This window comes from Hyaena hyaena, unplaced genomic scaffold (genome assembly GCF_003009895.1).
Source record: "Hyaena hyaena isolate Hyena2069 unplaced genomic scaffold, ASM300989v1 scaffold_1941, whole genome shotgun sequence".
Classification (NCBI taxonomy): Eukaryota; Metazoa; Chordata; class Mammalia; order Carnivora; family Hyaenidae; genus Hyaena; species Hyaena hyaena.
Window position 1 is genome coordinate 1 of NW_024082573.1, and position 22,597 is coordinate 22,597.

The 22,597-nt window shown below is 33.3% G+C and overlaps 1 pseudogene; it reads right to left on the reverse strand.

Annotated features, from left to right (window-relative positions):
* Positions 1–6: 6 nt before the first annotated feature.
* Positions 7–357, reverse strand: LOC120226998 (annotated as a pseudogene).
* Positions 358–22,597: the final 22,240 nt, after the last annotated feature.

Sequence of the window (22,597 nt, forward strand, 5' to 3'; positions counted from 1 at the left end):
TATTTCAAACTGTACAGTCACCAGAAGTACACAGTTATCAAAAATGCACACACTTCACTTGGCGTCTCCGGCACCTTCAGCTTTCTGTGCCTGGTCTGTTTTGGCATCTCCATTTTCTGCTGGGTTATTCCCATCCTTGCCAGCATCAGCTTTCCCCTTTTTCCCTTTGGGTACCTTCTCTCCCTTCTTTGCAGGGGCCTTTTTAGGTTTGGGCTATGGCTTTGGAGGAGCAGGTTTAGCAGATAACCTTGCAGATCTTCTCTGTGGCTAATCCTTCAACTTGGCTTTATCTCCTTTAGCATCCCCTTCAGCCTTTCTCTTGGGCATGGTGGCCACGGCGGCGGGACGTGGGCGTTGGACACGGGGATTCAGCGGCGCGCGGGCTTTCTCCTTTGAAATAGTTATGTATGAAGTCAACCACTCTAACTCATCAGTTTATCTTTTTTCACATTTATATACATATAGTTGTGTATATATAAAACACATAGTGACAATAATATATACTACCATTTTCACTTAATGTTACTTATATGCTATATGCTTATATGTTTGAATATCTTCATAATTACTACCTTAATAGCTACCTAATTCGCTTGATGATAAATTATAATTTAAGCCAAATTAAACTAAAATTGCTTTCAGTTTCTCAAAATAGTTTATTACAGTTGGAGAATACTGTTGAATAATTTTCTTGGGATAATTTCTTAGGTGTGGGACTGTTAGTAAGTATATAGTGACACCTTCCTCATCCTTTCTGTATAACATCACTACATTTTATACATGTTTTACCATTTATCTAAGCAGGATAGATATATGTCATTGGGTTTTATCATTTACAAATGATATTGAGTGTGAAATTATTTCTCAAGTGAAAATTTTTACTTCTTTTTTTTAAATATTTTTATTTATTTCTAGGAGAGAGAGAGACAGCGCGAGCAGGGGAGGGTCAGAGAGAGAGGGAGACAGACTCTGAAACAGGCTCCAGGCTCTGAGCTGGCAGTCAGCACAGAGCCCGACGCGGGGCTCGAACCCACGAACTGCGAGATCATGACCTAAGCGAAAGTCGGACGCTTAACCGACTAAGCCACCCAGGCGCCCCTTTTTACTTCTTTTTTAAATCTAGTCTCAGTTTGTCTCACCCCTGATGCTGTTTTATTTATACAAAGAGATTTTTTTTAAAGGATAAGAGCAAAGCTAATAGTTTATGGGGTTTTGTGTATTAGAGTTAAGATGTCCATCTGCTGTTCTACATCTTGCAGTCCTTTTTCCCATGTCTTATTATGGCTCTCTTTGTTGTAATTCATCCATCTGGGAATGTGTGTGGATTCAGGGTGCCATTTTAGGACAGCCATCTTGCTTTTTTCCCTTTCTGTTGCATATTTAATCATTCAGTTGCAAATATTTAAAGTGGAGTTGTGAAGGAAAGGACAGAAAGCTTGTCTTAGGACTTAATTCTAACTCATGTGTATCAATTCTACCTTTTGCCATGAATTTAATGAATCAATAATTGAATATATTAATGAATGGGTAAGGAAAATGTATTACTAATTAATATACTAACTTGGTTCAACAAGGACACTGTACAGGTCTGATTTGTTTTCTATTTTATTAGCAAACCATTATTCTGGGTTTATGGGTTATAATAGTAATAGTCCCTGGGTTATTTACAACTGTCCATTTCCATGTTCCTGTAAAGCCTAAAGTTCATTTATACTTAGCTTGACCACGTCGTGAGACATGTTTTGGTCAATGGAACAGTGGTAGATGTGACACAAAGATGGACTTATGCTTTGGCATTTGTTTTACTTTGTTGTTTTGGGGAAAACTGTGACCACCATCATGAATATAAGCTCAAACTAGCCTGCTGATCATAACCCCAGGCGATAGCACTAACTCCAGAGACATAAGATAGTTCACTCTAGACAAATCAGCTTATGATGAATGTGTAAACCCAAGCAGTATTAATAGAAAAACCACTCAAGCCTATACTTAAAACCCAGCCAATTGTGAGCTAATAAATGTTTTCAACCATTAAGTTTTGGGATGGTTTGCTACACAGCAAAAGCTAACAATAACATCCAGGTATACTTTTTGTTACCATAATCCCAATGTATCAGTAGAGTGCTAGGATTATCAGTTGTTTTAAGATAGTTACTTCATAGTGGCTAATGGTACTAGATTTTGGCCTCATATTTTTTTCAGTCCTGGTCTTAGAGAAGCCCTGGAAAAAATGCCAGAATCACTGCAAGCAATAAGGCATTTTAGCACGAGAAATGTATCTGCTATGATCTCAGATTCTGCTGTGTCTAGTGAACCAATACATTAGTTAACATTAAAAACACAGAATAAGTGAGTACCTCACACATTATATATAATGTCAGCATAATGTTATTCTATGCAGGTATTTCTGTGATTATAATAAAGTAGGGAATGTTACAGTATTTAAATAGACCTGAAACTTGAATTTGCTGTTTATGTAGATTCTATATGTCAGAATGCAATAATGATCAGTATCTGATCTAAGGTATATCAAATTTTCTCCTAGATTTGTTCCATTTTTTCGTAATTTCAGTTAAATTTGTAAAGGTAATCTTAGTACCTTTTGTAATTAATCCTATAAATTAAATCATTTATAGATGTATCACTTAGGTATTCGCAACTATGTAAACTAGTTACACACAGAAAAACTCTCTCATAGTCTGTAACTATATAACACAAAGAAATAAAATAAGGTCAGGTGAAAATTCACTCATGTGAAGAAATATTTTCTTAGGGAATTGTTGCAACTGAGATTTTATGAGTAAGTGAAAATAGCATTTCTAGTCTTACCTGGAAATAAATGTAGTATTTAGAGATAAAGTCTCAATTTGACATGCTAAATGGACTCCAAAGTTTGTTTCCAGTCTGCCAACAACTTTGATTGAATGCCTGCTATCTGTGGAGCACACCATTATTTGGTGTGAGCATATACCACATGATTTCATGATAGAGGGTGTTATAATACAACTTTCACCTGAGGTGATTGTACGTTCCTCTAATTTCTCCTAATCATCCCCTGTGCTTCATGTTCTATCTTCCTCCCAAGACTTTCCTTTCCTGTTTCTGAATATCCTAGGGTGAAAAGAAACATTTCTTCTAATGAATGGTAACTCAGTTACAGATTATTTAGCCTATTCTTCTATGTCCTGTTTTAGCAATGTGTTAAATCAGTTAAAACAGGTGAGACAGACTGTGCTTATGAAGACAAAAGCAATCCAGAAGGTACCAGGATGGTTGAAATTCTTTAAAATGCATAGTAAGGAAGTGAAATCACATTGATTATAGGGAGAGCTCCATGTTACACAGAAAATTTATGTTCTTATCATTTTATGGGCATTTTTTCCCCATATATTTTAAAGGCATTTTTTTAGCTTTCCCCTTAATTATAAATATGATATGACAAGATCACTTTAAAAAAAATTTTTTTTAGAGAAAGAGCAGGGGAAGAAGAGAGTGAAAGGGAGAATCTTAAGCAGGCTCCACACCTAGCATGCATGGGTACTAACATAGGGCTTGATTCCATGACTCTGGGATCATGACCTGAGCTTAAATCAAGAGTTGGGTGCTCAACTGACTGAGCTACCCGGGTGCCCCAAGATACTGCTTTATATGCCCCACCTGGCCTCCACCTCCCTGCAGTGTGGAATCTCACCTCCATCAGGGACTCAAAAAAATTTGTCCCTTGGTCCAGTGTCAACAGTCTTATCATAGGTCAGGAGACATTTCCATACAGTAGTCTTAAAAGGAAATGCTTTATCTTTCCACAATTCCAGGCAGACTTATTCACATGGAATCAGAAGGGTGATCTTATTACTGTAACCATTCCTTTCAAAACCACTTGTATGGTTTAATAACAAATGATATTAAATATTTTACTAATTTTAAAACCATCAAATATTTGAATATACATTTCATAAAAGGAAAACAGTAGAATTATTATATTTTGCCTGTTTCTTCAGTGTAGCTGCTGTCCGGCTCCAATTTCAACTTTGCCTTGTTTGAAGATAAAGAACATGTTTATTGAAATAAAATGTTAATAATTTCTACGGCTTGAAAGAGTTACAATGTATTCTGAAATTTAATTTTCATGTGTAGTCACTGACTAGAAAGCCCCCTTAATTTGTTTTAATTAGATAATATTGTGTTACTGAATTTTTGGTCAAATATTCTTATAATGTGATAAATTTATATTTCTAATCCAAATGTTTTTTAGAGTTTTAATACTGCAAATGAAACCCTAGATCTAAAAAGTCCTGTTGATCCTATATACATCAAAAGTATATAAAACATAATATATTATCACCTGCAGCATTTAGTATAATAGAACATTACTTCTGGATTTACAAGGTTTGTATACCTAGACAATTAAAGTTATTTTGAAAAATAAACTTATTTATTCACTTATAAATATTCTTCAGAATCTACTACAAAACCAATTCTGTGATTATCTTGCTTTCCCAAATGTCATTGTTTTCTCTTTTTTTATCAGGAATACAACTTACTAAACCTGATCATTCAAACCACATGGAACTGTATTTTTCATAGTGAATTATTTGTGGGACAAAAAGTCAGGAAACTCTTGTTAAAATGAGCTGTCTCAAACTGTTATAAAAGTGTATTTAGGGGCGCCTGGGTGGCTTAGTCGGTTAAGCGTCCGACTTTCACTTAGGTCATGATTTTGGGGTTCGTGGGTTCGAGCGCCGCGTCGGGCTCTGTGCTGACTGCCAGCTCAGAGCCTGGAGTCTGTTTCAGTCTGTCACTCCCTCTCTCTCTGACCCTCCCCTGCTCACTCTGTCTCTCTCTCTGTCTCCTAGAAATAAATAAAACATTAAAAACATTAAAAAAAATTTACTTATAAAAAAATAAAAGTGTATTTAAAAAAATATATACACATTTAATTTAAAAAATAAAGTAAACATTTCATTTTTTAATGTCAATATATTGAGGTAAGGGTAAAGATATAAAGCCTTAGAATGTAATTTGGTTTGGCTGTGGATAATATTTACATAATCATAATGGTATAAATGTTGTTAATGGGTTTTAACTTTAGAACCTGTGGAAGAATTAATACTTGGAACACTTAGATATGGTTGCAATAAAGAAAGTAAATATGAAATATATTAGATATTTGAAATGTAAATGACAGAAATAAGAAGGGGAAAGGAAGGTATAAACAGCAGGAAGAATTGATAAAGACATACTATAACCTTTATTTACCATTATAAGGATATGGTGAATTAAGAGATACTGTTATGAATTAATGGAACAACTTATAAGATGTAATGAAATACTTTATATCATTATGTTATGTAATCTTATGATGTATTCATTTTACTACATTTAATATATTATATATTATATTATTATGTTATGTTATATATTATGTTATATTATGTTATGTTTTGTTATGTTATATTATGTTATGTTATGTTATGTTATGTTATGTTATATTATTATATATTTTTCTGAAGGTGCTAAGGTCACCTATATGAAAATAAACAAAACATAGTATAACTATTTACTATGAAAAGATGTCAAGGAAAAATAGCAGTCAATTTCACTCAGGATTTTACCTTTAATTGTTCAGAGACCATGAATTTTTGTTAAAGTTGATAGATTAAGCAATAGAGATGATAACATATAATGTAAAGTGAGGACCAGAATATCAAAATTATAAGAGGGAAGAAGTTGGCATACAAGAGTGAAATTGGAGGTGCTTTATGATGGGCTGTGATATCTGATTTTACACATCTGTATTTATTGCTTCTTAACTTTTTAAAAAAGTATTTATTATTGAAGTATAGTTCACATACAACATTGTATTAGTTTCAAGTCTGCAAATACTGATTTGGCAATTGTATATATTATTCTATGCTCACCATCATAGTGTAGTAATCATCTGTTGTTACACAAAGTTATTACATTATTTTTTACTGTGTTCCTTATGGTGTACTTTTTTTATCTCTAAGTCTTATTTATTTATAACTGGAAGTTTGCAGTTTTTAATCCCCTCCACCTATTTCAACTATCTCACCACCATTTTCTCTCCATCAACTTCCAGTATTTTCTCCGTATTTATGAGAATGTGTCTGGTTTTGCTTGTTTTGTTTTTTAGGTTCCACATATAAATGAAATAATGGCATTTGCCTTTCTCTGTCTGACTTATTTCACTTGGCATAATACCCTGTACCCTAGAGCTCCATCCATGTTGTCATCAATGGCAAGATTATTATAGTTGGGTGATATTCCAGTGTGTGTGTGTGTGTGTGTGTGTGTGTGTGTGTACATACCACATCTTTTTCATCTGTTTTTCTGTTGATGGATGCTTGGGTTGCTTCCATATCTTGGCTATTGTAAATAATGCTGCAATAAATATAGGGGTGACTAAACTGTTTCACAAAAGTATTTTCATTTCCTTTGGGTAAGTATCCAGTAGTGGAATTGCTGGATCATGTTGTATTTTTAATTTTAAGTTTTTGACAAACTTCCCTACTGTTATCCACAATGGTGGCACAAATTTACATTCCCACCAATAGTGAATGAGGGTGCCCTTTTTCTCCAATTCCTCACCAACACTTACTTCTTGTTCTGTTTTTATTATTTTCTTTTAGTTTTAATTCCAATGTAGTTAACATATAGCGTTATATTAGTTTAGGTACAATATAATGATTTAACAACTGTATACATTACTCAGTGTTCATCATAAATGTACTCTTAATCCCCATCACCTATTTCTCCCAAGCCCCATCCACCACCTCTTTTGGTAACTATCTGTTTCTTCTCTGTAGTTCAGAATCTGTTCTTTGGTTTGTCTTTTTTTTCCCTTTGTTTTTTGTTTGTTTGTTTGTTTGTTTCTTAAATTTCACATATAAGTGAAATCATATGGTATATGTCTTTCTCTGACTGATTTTACTTAGCATAATACTTTCCAGCTGCATACATGTTGTTGCAAATAATAAGATTTCTTTTTTTCGTGACTGAATAATGTTCTATTATATACATTTACATCACATATTCTTTATCCATTTACCTATTGAGGGACACTTGGGCTGCTTCCATAATTTGGTTATTGTAAATAATGCTGCTATAAACATTGGGGTGCATGTACCCTTTGGAGTTAGTGTTTTCATATTCTTTGGGTAAATACCCAGTAGTGTGAAACTGGATCACAGACTAATTCTATTTTTAAGTTTTTGAGGAACCTCCATACAGTTTTCCACAGTGATTGCACCTGCATTCCCACCAACAGAGGAAGAAGGTTTCTTTATCTCCACATGTTTACCAACATTTGTTGTTTCTTATGTTTTTGACTTCTACTATTCTGACAGGTGTGAGGTGATGTCTCATTGTAGTTGTGATTTGTATTGACCTATTGATGAGTAATGATATTTTCATGTGTCTGTTGGCCATCTGGGTGTCTTTTTTGGATCAATGTCTGTTCATATTTTAATTGGGTTATTTATTTTTGGAGTATTGTGTTGTATAAGTTCTTTATATATTTTGGATACTAACCCTTTATTGGATATGTCATTTGCAAATATCTTCTCCCATTCAGTTGGTTTTTTTTAGTTTGGTTGTTTCCTTTGTTGTGCAAAAGATTTTTATTTTGTTGCAGTCCCAATTGTTAATATTTGTTTTTATTTCCCTTGTTTGAAAGGACATATCCATAATTAGAGAAACTTTGAAATGAGTTGTGATATTTGATTTGACATCATCTGTATTTATTCTTTTTTATAGCAGATATATTTAAAACAAACCCTCCCCAAAGAATAAATATTATAATTGAAGTATATTTGTATAATTTTACTTTCCTTAAATTTATTTTTTCTCCCACCAATTTTCTCAGCCCTTTATTTCCAGCAACAATCACATGCAATACAAATCTGTCATATAATTCTTAGTTAGAAATATTATCAACAAAATTTTGGGGCATAATTCAAATTTTCAAATATTCTAACCAAATACTTAGATTCACTTGAAATGGCTGTAATAATATTTCTATAAAAGAAGAGAATTATTTATATCAGTTACTCTCATAGAGGACAGTATTTTATTTAAGTAATTGGTAATACTCTTTTCTGAATAATTATCTTTTTTGCAAGCACATTTAACTCAATTAGTATCAAAATAAAGTGTTATTTTCCCAAAAGGTACTCAAAGATATTTCCACAGGACTAAGAATGACTAATTTCTACTACATTTCTCTATGGCAAGCTTAATAATAAAACATTGTTGTTAGAGCTAACATAATCGATTTTAAAGTGCACTGAAACAAAAAACAAACAAACAAACCCTAAGGCAAATAATCTATGAATGCTATTAACTGTGAGACACAGTAGAATTTATTTAAGAGAAGAAAACAATTAAAAATATAAATCTTAGAATACAGTATTACAAAATATAATGTATAGAAAATTATTTTTCATAGACATTTAATTAATTTATTTATGTAACTATTTATCTATTTATTATTTATTTACTTTTATTTTTCAGAGAGACAGAGAAGAGAGACTCTGTGTGTGCACTGGTTGGGTGGAGTAGAGACAGAAGGGGAGAGAATCTGAAGCAGACTCCATGCTCAGTGCAGAGACCAACCCAGGGCTCCATCTCAGACCGCAGGATTGTGACCTGAGCCAAAATCAGGAGTTAGACACAACTCACTGAGCCACCCAGGCGCCCCTTCACAGACTTCTTAAGAGAGCTTATCTCATAGAAACACAAAACAGCCACAAATGCTACCAGATGTGTTATTTTAAATTTCGTAGTCATCACTTTTTTAAAAAAAGTAGAAAGAAATGGGTGAAATAAATTTTAATAGTACCACTATTTATTTAATCCAATATACCCCAAATACTATCATCTCAAAATACATTCTATATAAAAAATCAATAAGATACTTTACATTCTAATTTCTGCACTAACTTTTGAAATATGATTTGTTGCCCCATTATAGTATATTCCAATTGGCACTACTCATATTTCAAGTGCTTTATAGCCACACAAGACTCCTAGCTAATGTATTGGACAGCAGAAGTAAAGATTATTTCTATCATCACAGAATGTACCATGGGACAGTGCTGGCATGGAGGAAGCATTGGAAATAAGATAGCCATTAGTAATAAAATATTATAAATGGTGCACAAAAAACAAACAATAAGCCCAGCCTTGGTTTTGTGAAAAGTTCCTAGAAGTGACAAACTCGCATTCTCCATTCAAGGTAATATACACAGGAAACCACTGATTAATTTAGGGTTTTGATATTGATGTTCATTGGTATAGAATCTTTTCCTTCAAGTGACTATTAACAATGACAATTTGTATTTTTTAATCTAATTTCCTATGTAAGAAATATGTGAGCAAAACTTATACCAATGCTTCAAAGATGGTTTCATCCAAAATGTGTAGAGAAAGTTCTGATATGATGATTTATTCTTAGTATCAGTCTGATAATAGTGTCAAAATTAATATAATATCTGTGATGTTTCTGGTAGTATATGCTTATGAATATGCATGTTGTCTGTTTAAACTCTAACGAACAGATTCCAGAAACCAGTCTTAGAAGTAAAAATAAATTTAAAAAAAGAAGTAAAAATAAATTGAGAACTTACAAATCTGATTATGGCGATTCATGTAGACCACCAAACCAAACAACATTGGCTAAATTGTTTTCTATGGTGTTTTTAAAATGTGCTTGCTGAATGGTTTAGATAACTGCTAAATAACTTTTTTCCTGTTCTTTATTAAAATAATGTCTTAAATGGAGGCTGACATATCTCCCTTATACTCCTCCTCTGAAAAAAAAAAAAAGATTATTGTAATAGAAAACAAAGAAAAAAATTACTCAATTTTTTATCTTCTTTTTAAAATTTTTTTTAATGTTTTGTTTATTTCTGAGAGAGAAAGACAGACAGCATGAACAGGGAAGGGTCAAGGAGAGAAGGAGATACAGAATCGGAAACAGGCTCCAGGCTCTGAGCTGTCAGCACAGATTCCAACGTGGAGCTCGAGCCAAGGAACCATGAGATCATGACCTGAGCCAAAATCAGGCACTCAACCAACTGAGGCACCCAGGCGCCCCTGAAATTTTTATCTTCTTATCCAAGTTATGCTTGTCTCTAAATTTCAGGCACTGGTTAAATATATGTTCACAATCCTTACCCACAGTATCTTAAGATTATAGGAGCAGAATTGCTAAATAACAGTCAAGTAATACTTCTCTCTGGTGTAGAGTTCTTTCTTCGCCCTGATCTAGACAGGGAGATGGAAAATAAAACGAATAAAACAGAAAGGAATGAATAAAGTAGATAATATGAGGAGAGAAATGGGGGCCCCTGGGTGGCTAAGTCAGTTAAGCTTCCGACCTTGGGTCAGGTCATGATCTCATAGTTTGTGGGTTCAAGCCTGGCAGTAGCATTTGGTGCTGATAGCATGGAGCTTGCTTCTGATCCACTGTCTCCACCCCTCTGCCCCTCCCCAGCTTGCTGTTACTCTCTGAAAAATCAATAAACATTAAAAAAAGAAAAATATTATTTAAAACAAAGAAGAGAGAAACGTGTCTGTGTTTTCCCTCGTGCGTTTTGCATGTGTGAAACAGAGACACGGAGGGATTGAGAGAGATCAGCATGTGTTTTGAATGGGATGGCCCTGGGGGTAGAAGTGTAAATGAATCTTGGCTTCCTTGATTCCTTCAGGCCTCAAGGTCTCAGCAATTCCAACAGGATGGCTGGACTTTTATTAGGTTATTCTACAAAAAGACACTGGAGGAAGGGTTTTATGTCTTTAGACTGTGAATAAAAAGAATGCTACTGTCAATTTTCTATCTAGCACTGTTTCTAACTTATTTTACTTGTTACCATAGTCATTAATTTCTCATGTGTAACATAGCTATTTGCCTGGAGAAATGTACAAGGGTACTACATCATTGAATTTCTATCATCTATTATGGATGTAATATTTTCAAATAATTCCAGAAGGCTAGTTAAACATGACCTCCCTCAACTGAATCAGCAGTGAGTATTTTTCATGACATTTCCCTTTCCACATGTAGGTTCCACAGCACCCCTTAGTATATTTTATTCTTTCCCCTGTTCCTTTAATTAAATTTTCTCATATTTTTAAATAAAATTAATTGGCTGAGGTTGATGAAGAAAAAGATGGAAATACAGGATAAAGAGAATGAGATGTTGATGGTATTTTTAAACCTTTTTAAAAAATAAAAACCTACACAGAAAATTGCATAGAATCTAAATGCACAACTGAGAAGCTTTTTATTTTTATAGTAAGCATCCCTGTAATTACTTTTAAGGTCAAGAAATAAAAATTATTGTATGTTGTATATCCCTATAACCACTTTCAAGGTCAAGAAATAAAATGTTATGAGTAACCTGAAAATTCTATCTCAATCACAAACTGCTCCTTTATTCCTTTTTTCTAAAGCCAACCACTATCCTCAATTTCAAGGTAATCACCCTCTACTTTCTTTGTAGAATTACTACCTAAGATACATATCTAAATGAAATAGTTTCATTTTATCTATTTTTGAGTATTATGTGAATGGAATTATACATTGTATATTAATTTAGGTCTGGCTTTTCTTGCTCAATATTATGTTTAAGAGATTAATTCATATTACTACATGTATCTGTAGTTATATTTTCTTGTGATTGCTGTAAAGTATTTTCAGCATATGAATACAGTGCAATTTATATGCCAGTTTTCCTTCACTTGAGCTTTTGGGTAGGTTCCAATTTAGGGATTTTATGATCAATACTGCTATGAATATTCTTGCACATGTCTCTGGGTTCACATACGAATATATTCTTGCTGTATATGTACCTAGGAGGAGAATTGCTGAGTTTTGCATGTCTTTAAATTGCTAGATAATATCAAACTGCTTTCTAAAGCGGTTTTATAAATGTGCATTCCCTCAAAGTAATGGTATGAGTTTCTCTATACTCACTCTAACACCTGGAATTTAATTTTATCCCTTCTTTCGGGTACAATTCATTGGACCTTTAAGTTGCTTTTCCTTGATGACTAAAGATATTGAACTGCTTCTCAGTTGTTGATTACATATTCAAGTTTCCTCTTTATTTAGATTTCTTTGCATTCTGGGAAGCTTTGCTGATATTTTTCATATTGATTTGTAGTTTTTTATATTTTTTGGTTATAAATCTTCATTTGTACTACATTTATAATTCTTTTGTAATACATTTTCTCACTTTAACTCACTTTTTTATGATCAACATTTATGACTAAGTATTAATTTTTATGAAATTTCTAGTTAGTGATTTTGTGTTGTTTAAAATATTGATATATCCTGAAGTCACAAATATATTAACCCATATTAAATGTTAGATCCTTTAGTATTTTGCTTTTTGTGTTTTGTTCTAGATCCACATGGAATTACTTTTGAGTTATGTGAGTTGGGGTTCAATTTTCCTTTTTTTTTTTAGACAAGGTTACCTAATTGTCTCATTACTCTTACAAAATGTTGGTAATTTTCCACTTCTCAACAATGTTGTCATTGTGTTAAATTACCTGTCTGTATGGTCTCTTGGATATCTGAATTTGATTGCATTGGCCCATTTGTCTGTCCTTCCAACCACAACCAACCATACGATGCTAAATACCATAACTTTATATGAAGGAATTGTATCCAGAGAGCAAGTTTCACCACGTTCTTCCTCGAGGGAATCTTGACTGATTTTGCCATCAATTTTCATAAATAATCTTGACAAGAACTTAAAAATCTATTACAATTTGAATTTTATGTTAATTTCAGTGAAGTTGGCATCATTTAAAAATAAGACTTCTAAACCTGACCATAACATCATCCCTCATTAATTTACTTTTTTCTCTAAATAATATTTCATAGCTTGTCCAAATCAGAGGTACCATCATTTTGTTGGGTTATTCCCAGATGTTTTATATTTGATATTTAATCTGATATTTTTGATATTTAATTTTTTGACTGTTATTGTAGTAGACCAATACAATGCATGTCTGTTTACTTTTAGCCACTCTCTTATAAGTCATATTAACTTGAAACTTATGGAAGATATTCTTTTGGATTTTGTACAAAGTCAGTCATGTTCTGCAAAGTGAAATATTGTTTCATCCTTTTCAATATCAGTAGCTTTTCCCATTGACTTACTTCACTATCTAGGACCTTCAGCATTATATGGAATGTATAAAACTAAAAATCTACCAGAGTACTCTGAAAGCTTATTCTATAAATACAGACCCAGAATTGTCATTTTGCATTAGCTACTATTTGCATATTGCATTTTTCAAATTCACTTGAAATGCCAAGTGAAAGAACAAAGGGAAATATGTGACAGATCCCAGGTTGAGGATTTTCAGAAAGGGGCTGATAGATTAAAGACTGTGGAGGGAGTACTTTGGATGGTTACCATACTGGCTCCACAGGAAAGCAAGTGGTCTCATTCTGAAGAACATAGACTGACTGACATGCCATTAAGATATTTGCTTGGACTAAGTGTCCATCAACAGATGAATGGATCAAGAAGATGTGGTTTATCTATACCATGGAATACTACATGGCAATGAGAAACAATGAAATCTGGCCATGTGTAGCAACATGGATGGACCTTGAGGGTGTTATGCTGAGCGAAATAAGTCAGGCAGAGAAGGACAAATATCATATGTTTGCACGTATAGGAGGATTAGGAGGAACTTGACGGAGGAACAAGCGGGAGAAGAAGGGCGGAAATGGTGGGGGAAAGGGAGAGAGGCAAACCATGAGAGACTCTTGAATGCTGACAAAAACTGAGGACTGATGGATGTGGGGGGGAGGGGAGGATGGGCATGGAGGAGGGCACTTTGGGGATGAGCACTGAGTGTTATGTAGAAACTAATTTGACAATAAACTATTTGTAAAAAAAAAAAAAAAAAAAAGATATTTGCTTGGAATATAAGAAGCTTGAATTAGCCAATGGAATTAAAACCCTGCTTAATTTCCAATTGTTTGATGACTGTCGATCTTGACTGATGAGGTAAAATAAACATGAGACTTGTGTGCTGAATGAATTTTCCACTACTATATATGATCCATGACCTATGTAGCTTAAAAATTGGGAGAGCTACATGAACACTCAGAAACATTTCCCATTACTTCATAAACGTCAGATCTATAGATTGTGGCACATTTTTCCTTGCAAAACACTTTTTTTATATGTAAACCTCTGTTTCCTTCCTCCAAAGTCTTCAAATCCTGTCTTTGCTATTTTTGTGTACACATTGTCAAATTATGATCATAACAATAATGATAATAATACTAATTACAAATTATATGATCCAGGTGTTGTTATAAGCAGTTCACTATATTAATTTATTTTATCCTCCCCCATCCTATTTGGTAGATATAATTATTTCTCTATTTCAATGTTCAAGAAACAGAGTCAAAAAAAAACTAGTAAATTGCAAAGCTGGATTTGAATCCAGGCAGTCAGGGTCTAGACTTCAACTCTTTTATATTATGTTATATTGCTATATGGACACTTTGGACCGATTAGAACAGGTTGAAAATCAGATGCTTATAGGTATTAGTATTTAGAGAGTGTGGATAATATTTTACCCACTTTACAGATTTAAAAAACTCCTAAATTCCAGACTCTTTAAATAATTTTTACAGATAATGCATAGAACAAAGAAAATAATCAGGAATGGTACCCAGTTTTTCAGACCAGGTCGAGGGCTCTATGGGCCACAGTAAAAATCTAGATAAATTATTTCAAACTACTAAAGAAATTAGGTAAAATATGAAGCATTCCTCTAAGATCTCTTCTTGGGGACATAGAAATATCCTGGACCTGACCTCATTCCCATATCCTCTCTAGCATGCCCACTCCAAAAAAAGTTGGGGTTTGAAGTTATAGATCATAAAAGTAAGTATAATATCTGCTTGCTTCTCTTTCTATCTATTGACATCCAAAATTGATTTTCTTCTCATGCTATATCCTTGGATTTAAATTAAAAAGAAAATTTTTATAATCATCAGAGAGGTTAACTGACTTATGAAGAAGACTCTAAAAGCAAGGTCACTGTCCCATTGTTCTTGTCCATGAGTCAGTAGATGTTGGCTAGAAGAGGACCAGGCACCCTCGTGCACCCTCCTCTTGCTATTTCTTAGGTGATGGTGAGGTCTGAACATCTTTGTCGAGGTAAAAAATACTTGCTCATTGCATCAGTGGAGGAGTCCCCTGGGTGCAGGAAATGTCTTCATACATTTTCCTTGAGTATAGCAGAGCATTATTCAGAATGGATGCTCTTGATGCACGTAGCATGACTGATAGTTTTATGCTCATCTTTTTATGGATCCATAAAGTCATATAAATAAATATTCTATTAACTGCCAGGAATCCCTTGGTAGCCATTGGGCGTGGTCCTATGGGTCTTTGCATATTCCTCCATACCTGTATAAGAAAGCTATTTATTTTGGAATCATTCAGGCAAAAAAAAAAATAAATAAAAATAATGTGCTTTTTAAAAATTTGATTTGCTTTCCCTTCTCTTTCTCGTTTTCTCCTCTCTTCCTTCTTTTCTCTACTTCACTATTACTGTAACATAGTGCATGAAGCTAAAACACAGTTTTTGAATATGAAGAAAAGGAGTGAGGGGAGTGAGGATACTTTTACTTACTAAAAAAATTATAATGAAAATGTTTAAGAAATAGAACATTTCTGGTTAAGGTAAAAGTTTAACCAGTAAAGGTCCTAAATTAAAATAAAAACAACAAAGCAGCTTTGTAGACTTAAGCATTTTATGGTTTTTACACAATTTACAGGTGAAATTAATTTTCTGAAATGCAGTTCATTAACATTTTTATAGTTTGTCATATTTAAAATGATATTGTTATGTACCACTGGTTAAAATTAATAGTGCATTAAAATGATCTCACCTTAAATCAGTGACAGTTTGCTGTAACTAGAATTTTCAATTCTCTAATGATTTTTTTCTTTGCTATGAAGAGAAAAAAAAACTTCTATATTAAAATGATGTACGAGGGCAAAAGGAAATTTATGATCTAAACTTGCTGCAAATTATTTGTATTGATCTGTTTTGTTTCCATTCTGTTGAAGCTAATGGAAATCATTTGTCACCTGACTTGTCCCAGCTGATTTGAAAAAAACAAAAACAAAAACAAAAACACTATACCATTTATCAGAACAGCTGAAGGTCTGCCACAAGTGTGTTTATGTCTGCAATCACCAAGATACACTCAATTTCTAGGGGAAATAGTGAGTATTGGGTTATATTGCTCATAGGCTTAAAAAGAAATGAAATATTGATATGAACATATACATAATATAAGAGTAAATAGGGAAAATGTACTGGCTAGTAGAATACTTATAAGTAATATTTTAATAGTTTTGCTTTTCAAGAGTTAAAACTAAGACAAAAAATGTGATATCAACTATGAGAACATTATATATTTGGAAATAAAAATTAACATATCATTAGAGCAATGCACTTAAGAAAATAAGCTTTGTTTCCCAATCCATAAATTCTGAGTTTGACTCTTGTCTTTAAAGAACATTTTTGATAACTCAAACTGAAACTTCTAATCCTTATGGTTTTGTACATTCACTTAGATGAAAAGAAAACTTAAGATATGTATCTGTTTTTATATCAGAGATTGATACAATTTGGCCTTGAGAAGCCATTTATATTTGTATAATTTTCAAATTCCCATTAGATGTGTCATCTCTCTACCCAGCCCTTATCCATCAGCTCAAGGTGAAAGGAGATTGGTCTCACAAATCTTCTGTGACATTCTTTCAAATTGTTAAGGAGCAGGAGTCATTGCATGAAAGATTATTTAAACTTTGTCATTATGGTATTTCATGGTACCAAATTATCTCATAGTAGGACAAATTTACCCATGAGTTAAAGTAACAGTGAAAGCAGCACCCTAGAGTCCAGGCAACGAACAACCACATTTCTAGAATTGCATCCCTTTAATGCATATAATACCCATTCTTTTTATTTTCTAATGCATTACTTTTTTCTATATCTCCTTATTCCTTTCCTACTACTTGAATGATATAAGTGGTTTGAACACAGAGCTACAGAATTAGTATTTATGTCTGAAAATTTATGATGCTGAGATCAATGAAAATCAGATCAATTTCTTTGATACAATTATTTTAAGAAAATTGTAAGCCCTTGAGATCAGTTTAAAGTTGTATTTCTTATCTCTGCTAGATGTTTAAACACATTTGTTCAACACATAAATGAGTGAATTAATGAATACTACCATTATACCCATATATTTAGAATTTCTTTGCATTTTGAAATTACAGGGTGGGAGGCACCTGGGTGGCTTAGTTGGTTAAGCTAATGACTTTTGATTTCAGCTCAGGTCTTGATCTCAAGGTCATGAGTTCAAGTTCTGTGTTGGTCTCTATGCCGAACAGAAAGCCTACTTAAAATAAACAGACAAGCAAACAAACAACAAACAAACAAACAAACAAACAAATAAATATGAGGGAATTCAATAATATTTACAAAGTTGTCCAATTGTGCTAAATAAAGCTTACGATTCATATTCATTATTGATGACAATTTTGGGCACTGAGTTCCCATTTCTCATCACTCTAGTCCAACTATAAACTATATATATATATATAAAACTACATATATATATATATATAGTTATATATAACTCTAACTGCTAGTTAGAACTAGCAGTATCTTAGTCTGAATTTATGCATTTATTCATTCATTTATTCTTTAAAATTTTTTATTTAATATATTTTTTAATGTTTATTTATTTTTGAGAGAGAGAAAACACAATTGGAGGAGGGTTAGAGACAGAGGGAAATAGAAAATCTGAAGTGGGTTCTGCACTGACAGCAGAGAGCCCGATGAGAGGCTCAAACTCATGAACCATGAGAACATGACCTGAGCTGAAGTGGGATACTTAACAAACTGAGCACCCAGGTGCCCTTTAAGTTTTTATTTTAACTCCAGTTGCATAACATGCAGTGTTATTTTAGTTACAGGTGTACAATATAGTGATCCAACAATTCCATACATCACTAGTGCTCATCACAACTAGTGTTCTCCTTAATTTTCATCACCTATTTCACCAATCTCCTCCCCCTCTGGTAACCGCCAATTTATTCTCTATACTTACGAGTCTCTTTCTTGGTTAGTTTTTCTCTCTCTCTCTCTTTTCCACTATTCTTTTGGGTTTTGTTTCTTCCACATGTGAACAAAATCATATGATATGACTTTCTTTGACTAATTTATTTCCTTTAGTATTACACTTTCTAGTCCATCCATGTCATTGCAAATGGCAAGATTTCATTCTTTTTTATATTCCATTATGATATATAAATTATAATATATAAATATATTAAATATATAATATATAAATTATATATATATTAAATTTATACACACACATATATGTATTCTTTTCTTTATCAATTCATCTATCAATGGACACTTTGGCTGCTTCTGTAACTCCATAACTTGGTTATTGTAAATATTCCTGGTATAAATTTATGGTTGCATGTATCTCTTTACATTAATGTTTTTGTATTCTTTGTGTAAATGACCAGAAGTGAAATTACTGGGTCATAGGGTAGCTCTATTTTAACTTTTTGCGTAAACTCCATACTGTTTTCCACAGTGGCTGAACCAGTGTGCATTCCCACCAAGAGAGTAAGAGGTTTCTTTTGTCTTCACATCTTCACCAACACTTGTTTCTTGTGTTAGGATTGATTTTAGCCATTTTGACTGGTGTAAGTTGATATTTCATTGTAGTTTTAATTTGCATTTCCCTGATGATAAGTGATTACTAGCATCTTTTCACATGTCTGTTGGCCATCTGGACATCTTCTTTGGAGAAATGTCTGTTCATGTGTTCTGCCCATTTTTTGATTGGGTTATGTGTTTTTTGGAGTGTTGAGTTGTGTTAAGTTCTTTACATCTTTGAGATACTAACTCTTTATCAGGTATGTTATTTGAAAATATCCTTTCCCATTTGGTAAATTACCTCTTAGTTTTGTTGATTGTTTCCTTTGCTATGTAGAAGCTTTTTATATTGAAGTCCCAATAGTTCATTTTTTATTTTATTTCCCTTGCTTCAGTAGATTCATCTAGAAAAGTAGTTACTATGGCCAATGTTAAAGAAATTACTTCCTGTGTTCTCTTCGATGATTTTTATGGTTTCATGTCTCACATTTAGGTCTTTCATCCATTTTGGATTTACTTTTGTGTATGGCATATATATGGGCTCCAGTTTCATTCTTTGGTATATTGCAGTCCAGTTTTCCCAACATCATTTGATGAAGAGACTGTCTTCTTTCTTTTGGTATTATTCACTGCTTTGTCAAATATTAATTGACCATGCAGTTGTGGGTTTATTTCTGGGTTTTCTATTCTTTTTTATTTTAATGTTTATTTATTTATTTTGAGAAAGAGAGCATGAGCCCAGGAGGGACAGAGAGAGGAAGAGAGACTTCCAAGCAGACTCTCTGCTGTCAGCACAGAAGTTTTGAAGAGGGAAAGAAAAAGCCATTCTTTTGTAATTAATAAAGAAAAAAAGGATTATATGTTTATGTGACAATTTAGAAAATAGAGAACATAAAAACAGAAAATAATGACTCTACCCATTTTACTACCAACCTAAAACCTATAATAGAGAGGTACTCAGTGCTAATATTTAGGGCATATGTTATTGCAGAATATGTTTGTGACATTAAGTTCCAATTTTTGTGTTTTGGTATGGAATCATACATATGTTGTTTGTAATTTATGACTCCAATTGATGATATATTTCTATATTTATTGACAGGGAAAGATGTCTTAATACCCATTAATGTTAAATTTGAAAAGTATATTTTACATGTAAGATGTTAAATGATTAAAAGATGTAGTCCCATGAATATAATAAACATATAGTAATGTTATAGTAAATAAATCAAGGTATTTAAATCATGTAGGCATATCAATGATATATCACTAAGAATTAAAAACATGTACCCAGATATAAAGATGTGGTATTGAATATGGAGTAGGAAGAGATTATTTAGAAAATGTTACTGAGAAAATAGAGTACCTGTCAGGAAGAAAAGGTAAAGTGTATACCTATCCCACTCCAGACACAAAAATAACCTCCAGATGGATCAGAGATGTAAACACCAAAACAGAAAAGAAACTCTATGAATTCTAGGAAAATACGCAGGAAGTTTTATTTTGTATATAATGACCTTAGAAGTCAAAGGCTATCCAAATATGACACAAAACTGAGAAATAAAAGATTGATTAATTTGCCTACATCTTTAAAAAATATTTATTTGGCAATTCACACTAAAACTAAACATGCAAACAGAGCCCCTCAAATCCTGAAAGTGCTTGTTAACACAATGCACAAATATATAATTAATATTCTCAAGATAATATATTCTTTTTTTTAATTTTTTTAATGTTTTATTTATTTCTAGGAGAGAGAGAGAGAGACAGCGTGAGCAGGGGAGGGTCAGAGAGAGAGGGAGTCACAGACTGAAACAGGCTCCAGTTTCTGAGCTGGCAGTCAGCACAGGGCCCAATGCGGGTCCCAAACCCACGAATCATGAGATCATGACCTAAGCGAAAGTCGGATGCCGAATCGACTAAGCCACCCAGGCGCCCCTCAAGATAATATATTCTTTCAAAAGATTTATATGTTTTCATATACTACAACTAAATTTTTAATAATTACTCTATCTGAACACATACACATAGAGACTGGGGAGAGGAATTTTGAGGATGAAGTCTATGAAAACAGATTTACTCAAAGTGATCAGTCTCATAATTCTATTTCTTAAGAATGGATAGGTTATATGATGCCATCAGACACAAAAAGAACTAACAAGTCTTTTTCAGGATTTCATGCCTGAGAACATATTTACTTAGGGTTGCTAAAAACCAACAAACTATTATTTTGGAAATATTAACAACTTAATGGATATTGAAAAAGTAGTTTTTTAAAATTTCTGAGTTGCCTGGGTGTTGCTAAAATATCTAGACTCACTATTTAATCACACACTTAGAATAGTTCTAAGCTTTTAAAAATCCTAGAGGAATGGCACCTGGATGGCTCAGTCAGTTAAGTGCCCAACTTCAGCTCAGGTCAAGATCACACTCCTGGGTTTGAAACCCGCGTCGGGCTCTGTGCTGAAGACTAGCTCGGAGCTTGGAGTCTGCTTCAGATTCTGTATCTCCCTCTCTCTGACCCTCCCCTGCTCTCTCTCTCTCTCGCTTTCTCTCTCTCAGAAATAAAACATTAAAATAATTAAAAATCCTAGAGGAAATGCAGTCTTTTTAAGTGAAATTAAGGTCTGGAAGTTTTTTATAAAATAGTTGTTTTTTAGCCTCTCCATTTTGCTACTGGTATGATTTACATTTCTTTAGTGTGGTCAAAGCCATAGAAATCAAATTCAGAAGTAGATTAAGAAACTATTGGGGCAACTGAGTGGCTCAGTTGGTTAAGTGTCAAGCTTTGGCTCAGGTTATGATTTCACGATTTGTGAGTTCGAGCTCTGTGTCAGGCTCTGTACTGACATCTTGGAGCCTGGAGCCTGCTTCTGATTCTGTGTCTCCCTCTCTCTCTGCCCTTTCCCTACCGCTGCTATCTCTCTCCAAAATTAATTAATAAAGTTAAAAAATTATACATTATAAAATGATGTGGGATTTTTTTCTTTTTTTAAATATTTATTTGTGAGTGTGTGTGTGTGTGTGTGTGAGAGAGAGAGAGAGAGAGAGATTGAGAGAGAGCATGGGTGGGGGAGAGGCAGAGAGAGAGGGAGACACAGAGTCTGAAGCAGGCTTCAGGCTCTGAGCTGTCAGCACAGAGCCTGACAAGGCACTCAAACTCAGGAACCCTGAGATCATGAGCTGAGCTGAAGTTGGATGCTTTAACAACTGAGCCACCCAGGCACCCCCCCTTTTTTTTTTTTTTTTTCTAAAAAAAGAATAACTGAGATGTGAGGCTGAGTGATTATCAGACAACACCTGCTTCAGGAAAAAGTACCTAAGTAGATTGGACTCAGCTTCCCTACCCGCCATGTAATAGGATCTTTCCTCTACCCCTTTTTCTCTCTGAGAGTCTAATAGCCTTTTCTTGCTGTTTTTCTCTATGAAATTTCAAGAGCCCTTTCTTGTATTTTCAAGCTTATGAAAAGTTCTTATGGAAGTATAATATGTCTAAAAATTCTTTATATTATAGATATACAGTTCAATATATTATCACAAATTTAGCTCCTTGAATCATCACCACTCATAAGAAATGGAACGTTATAAGTATTTTAGAAGTTTCCTTTGTGTCCCCTTCCTGACATAGTTTGCAATAGTAAGCACTATTCTAATCTCTTCAGTATAAATTAGTTTTATCTGCTTTTTCTTTATATGAAAAGAATCATACATATGTGCAATTTTTTGGCTGACTTCTGTTCCATGAATGTGATAATTCATATTGTTGAGTATATTTGTAGATTGTTCACTATAATTTCTGAATGGGATCCATTATGTGAGTACTACAGAA